Source organism: Lissotriton vulgaris, unplaced genomic scaffold (assembly GCF_964263255.1).
Source record: "Lissotriton vulgaris unplaced genomic scaffold, aLisVul1.2 SCAFFOLD_4499, whole genome shotgun sequence".
In the NCBI taxonomy this organism is placed as follows: domain Eukaryota; kingdom Metazoa; phylum Chordata; class Amphibia; order Caudata; family Salamandridae; genus Lissotriton; species Lissotriton vulgaris.
The window spans coordinates 108675-114190 of NW_028246882.1; positions in this window are offsets into that span (position 1 = coordinate 108675).

A 5516-nucleotide genomic window follows, 5' to 3' on the forward strand; every position below is an offset into this window, starting at 1 on the left:
GCCACGAAACCTAAAAACAGCCCTATCAAAGTCCAAAATAGCAGATACCCAACCATCAATCTTGCAGTGCGGAACAAACATAAATAAATTGGGACACCAAGCATCACACCTATACAAGATTCTCCTAGCCACAAAAGTCCAAACTCAACAACAAAACAAAGGAATACTGGGATAGTCACACACAACCCCTTTAGGCGGCCGAAAGTGGGACAGCTTATGGGCATCCGCCACTAGGATGCCCATAAGCTGTCTTAGCTCAAACCAAACTCTAGCTGCTCCACAAAACATTTTGGACCCCACACCGCCTACACGCACTGGGCCTAAGGGACACCCCAACTGCTGGTACTGCAACTTGGGTAAAGGAGACTTAGAACACCTCATCTTTCTGTGCCCATCACTCAAGAGGTTCTGGGACAGGGTGTTTGACTTCATAGACAACATGTTCAAATGCAAAATTGTAGGAGACTTTGCCTCACTCACCACAGCATTCCTCCGAACTGATCTCCCCTCAGAGGGTGATAGAGAGCTAATGGACCTATTACTAACTGCGGGAATCAAACTAGTGCTACTGGAAAGATTCCTCCAAAACTACGTACAAAGGTTGGCTCAACTGGGTCACCCACCTTAGAGGAACGGACAGTCTGGCACTGCAATGCTCTCCCTGGAAAGCAACCTCTAGGAGCCCATGGGAAACCCTGGACAAAAAACTGATCCTGCATGAGCCACCATGAAGAACTCTGCAGCATAACTGGAAGTAAGCCAAAGAGACTGGGATGTGAGACAGAACTTGCTCCGGACAGTCGGAACGGTATTTGATCTAGCCTGCCCTATACTTCTCCCACACGTATTCCTACTTTCCTTTTCCTCCACCTTTATAGCTTTAATCCTACCATCAAACTATAGCCACCACGGGGGGACTGTGCGGAAAATTTATCCTTTTGTACCTTCACACCTTGTATTCTCAGGGGCGGGTATCCCATATAACAATTGTTTTGCTGTATGTATATAAAATTACCAAAAAAAAGGAATTACCCCCCTGCTAGCTGTGGACCAGTCGTTCAGATGGTCCAAAACGCTGGCCACAAATATCTTTCCTGTAGCATCAAGGAGGGCAATTTGACGATAATTATTCGGGGAAAAACTGGATTTTTTTCAGAAGAGGGACCACTATACTGCCCGTCCATGAGCTCGGAATGCGGCCAGTTTGGTAGCAGTACATAAATCGAGGGGCCAAGAATTTATTCCATCCTTCGATGTTTTTAGGTCTCGCCTAGTGTTGCAGCGAGAATGCGCTGCCATCGCTTTGCGATGCTTGCAGTATACACTGTAGTGTGGAAGCTTTGTGGAAGCTCCACCTACTCTCTGCCCATTGGCTTTTGTCTTAAATGCTGTCTTCCGATTGGTTTGTGGCTTGTTAGTCCCTCCTGATTCATCACTTGGATCCTTCCACAGCAATTGTCCCCTTTACTCCTAACACTATTTCCTTCTCTGTCTTCCCCCCCGCCCCCTACCTCAGTCTGTGACTTCTCGCCCCCCCAGGCACCCGCCACTCCCATTCGTGTCTTCTTACCTGCCGGTACTTTTGTTTTCAATGCAATAGGCCTCGTGTGAAAGCAAGACCTATTGCATTGCCACAGTTTGTTTTTTATACTTGTAAGCACTATTTCGATACGTATGTCAGGACGTGCTTTGCTGTGCGCGCTTTCACTTTCTGAGCAGCTGGACTATCAAGAGCCTGATTCCTCTTCCGTTCCCTCATTCCGGTTCTTAAAGCCCCTTTTCTCACGCCCACTTCTAGAACGGCCAGAGACTGCCGGAGGCCCCCCTTCCGCTAACAAACATTATTAACAAGGACGTGAGAGGGATTTCTTTGGAGGGGGGGTCATACAACCCCCGGACGTATTTATTAAAACATAAAAATAAATCAAAAATTGAAATAAACAATATTTACATAATTATGCAGTAAAACATTCCAGGACATTCGATTACAATTGATATATACAGACATTAGATGGCTAACCTTAAAATAATTCTAGTACAAGGTATTTCCTATTCGAATCTAACGTATCAATCATACAATAATTACTTTTCTGCGTATCCTATTTGGGCCTACGGCAAGGTCACTAACTGGTGTCAGATCCTTATCACTTAAACCACGCCCTTCTGTCGGAGTGCGCATGCGCCGAGGGCCCGTTTACCGAGAGGGTACTCCCCCTCCCCCCCCGGTTACCCCCGTACATCCTATTAACCACGGCCTTCCGTTGAAGTGCGCATGCGCAGAGGGCCCATTTACCGTGAGGGTACTTCCTCCCCCCCCGGTCACCCCCGTACACTCTATTAACTCCATTAAAGGGGGCTCTTGCATCTCTGCGCCGTTTACTGGCGTCATTGTGCAAGTGCGGGGTGGCCAACCAGCCTAGAGAAAGCGCGACTCCCCCCTCCCCCACACCCATGTAGCCAACAGGCTGTAACTCCCCCTGGAGTTCTAGGAGATTCCACTTATCCCTCCCCTTGGGCGACCTCATTCAAGAATGTTGCAGCCCTCTAAGGACCTTAAATTTACTGCTCACCAATCATGACCTTACCGCCTGACCAAGGAATAGCAATAAATACGATGATTTATGGCCAGTAAACGGGATAAAGTTCTAAGGAACAAAACATATTAGTACGACACACCTGTCATCTATATACATTTGGAACAAACCTGTGAAAACCTTCATAAAACACAATACATATCATCTGCTTCAGGGGATGGTGGGTGGGGAAAAAGAATTACAGCCTCCAAGAGGCTGGAGGGGCAGGCCGTGGAGGAAGGAGTCAAAGAGGCAGACTCCCGCGCTCCCTGGCCTTTTAACCCTAGACTTGCCAGGCCGGATCTAACCGTCCTGGCCTTTGCTCCACAGTGACCCGGAAGTGATTCTTCTAAAACCTCCGGGTCACTAGGAGACCTCGGGTCCAATCTCTGTCATGGTGACGCAAAAGGGCGTGCCCTACCACCGAGAGCGGGTGGGGGCCAGTACGCCTGCCATTCTTGCGGCAGGGCCAATGCCGGCCATGCCTTTCTCTTTGCATTTCCCCTCGGCCCCTTGTCTCATCCCCCCGCCCCTCCTCATCCCTTGGCCCAGAGGTCTCCGGCTGCCACACAAGTGAGACACGTCTCGAATTGCACAGGTGACGCTTATTATATTTGAACCCGTGACACGAGGCCAGAAGTTCCCAGGACAGGGCGGAGGGCCGATTTCTCGGTGAGAAAAGGTTGAGAAAACTCAGTGCCCTTAGCTCCACTGCCCGCCTTGCCCTAGTGACTGCGTTTCATCAATGAATGGACTTGCATTCCGGGCCAAACCCGCAGAGAAAGGCTTGAACACAGTATAAGAACCAGCTCCTGGCATTGTGTCCAAGCAGCGATTTTATTTCTCGCTGACAGCAATGCATTCTTTGAAAACTCCAGATATATCAATAGACATGCGCAGCGCAGGCTGTGTGTCAGTTGAGTACCACAGAGAGGCCTGCCTTGGCATCTGGGGGGACGGAACAGGAAAACATTTGTAAGCGAGAGGTCTTTACGTTTGGGGCTCCGCCTGGCACTTGAACTGCTGCTGGCTGTAGGAAGTGAGTCTGAGTCCGGGCTAAGATGGAGTCACATGCTTCCACGCTCAGTGTGAGGTTCCGTGACGATCGTAAGTGGTGTTTTGGACTCGCACGAATATGGTCGAGTCTGGTATCTATGAACCGCAAATGACGAGTTTAGTGGATGTACGCGTTTTCGCTGTGCTAGCCTAAACCGTTTGTTTTTTTCGTGGGTTTCTACATACGAGCCCACGGGTTCCATCTTAGATGCGGCATCCATTTTGTCTCTTGCCCTCAAGTAGCCAGCGAACGGACGCTGTCCGCTTCGCGACCCTGGGAATCCCAAACTCTTGCGGAAGACACGTTTCCTTTGAAAGTGTCTTTATGATGAGGGGGATGACACTGTAAGGCAGATGGCCCCGCTCGAGGCTCATCTTGCCGTGTCGGTCTATTGTCTTAGGTGTGCATCTCATTAGGCACGTCCCTTTGATGCCTGTAGCTCGTGTTTCCACATACCACCCCTTTTACACCCTTTCCGATCTCCCCACTGTCTCTGTCTTCCTCTGCACCTGTTTCTGTTCCTTCTTCGATCTGTTTACTGCCGATTGGAATGTACTAATGGTGGGAAGATGGGTTTTTATGATGGGAACCGAGTTGTAAACCTTTGTGTACCATGTTAACCTATGAGGAAAAACTGTATAAAAGGAGCGACCCACAGTAGCAATTCGAAGCAGTCTCCTCGAAACTACACACGTTGTACTTCTTCTGACTTCTGTGTTCCCTGCAGTAATAAACCTCGAATCTTTGACGCCGAAGGAAGTGTCCCGTGTCTCTGTCATTTGTACGCCGGAACAGGTTACCCACGAAGGTTTTAGGTGTTATCCCTGGCACCGCTGGGTCTCAGCAGAACCCAGTCCTTCAGTTGGCGCCCAACGTGGGGCTGCATCAGTGGTACCGGTCCAAAGCCCGACGATCGTGAGGAACTTCGTGTGAAATCTCCGAGGGAAGGTGCACCCCGCTTCATCGATCCTGTTGTCGAAACAAGTGGCCCGACGACTTTTCCCGCGAAGATTCCCGCCTCCTGACGGCTGCGACGGACTGCTGCCCTGACTGTAGACCTGTTTTGGCGCCTGGCGTAGACCTTGGTACAGCGAGACGATAGACGGGCCTTCCTGGTGACGCCATCGATCTTTGAGTTAAGTATTTGTGGGTCGCTCCCAGAGTCCTTAGTTGTGGGTACTTAGTTGTTGCATGGTTCCATTGCATTTGTGGTTCTTAGTACTTGGTTCTTTGTTGTGATATTTGACGTCTGCAGTCGCCAAAAACCGAGGGTTTTTGCTCTTTGCAGGGACTTTGTAAATCCTATAACCCTTGAAGTTTGTGAAACTCGGTTAGTGTGCAAGATGCCTGGCCGTAGTACTTTGTTCAGTTGTTTTAGACGTTGTGGTTCGGATTCCCGATTGGAGGACTCGCGTCCGATACCTCCGATTGGAACTCCAAATTATGAGCTGTATAGCAAGCACGGGTTAGGTCCAATTACATTCAATGAGTGTTGGGTGCGCTATACTAAAAATGATGGTGCCCTTAGTTGGCCACCTCATGGTAGTTTTGAGACCCCGATTATAGATAATCTTGAAGCCAAATTGTTTAAAAGAAAATCAAGGCCGGCCATGTTTGATTCCTTTTGGTTGTGGCGTAAAGAAGCCAAACAGAAAGAAATCAGACAGATTAAACGTAATCAGAGAGATGGAGTTGTTACCACGGTAAGGAAAGCAGAGCAGTTTCAGCGAGATAAGGAGGAAAAGGAAAAGGAAGTTTTCGATAGATTACAGCGTATGTCTATAGATAAGTGCTATCCCGCTTTACCGGCGGATACGGATAAAAAGGAGGAAGGTACAGAGGACCCTTTAATGTCTTATCTCATGAAGTCACCACCTCCGTACGCA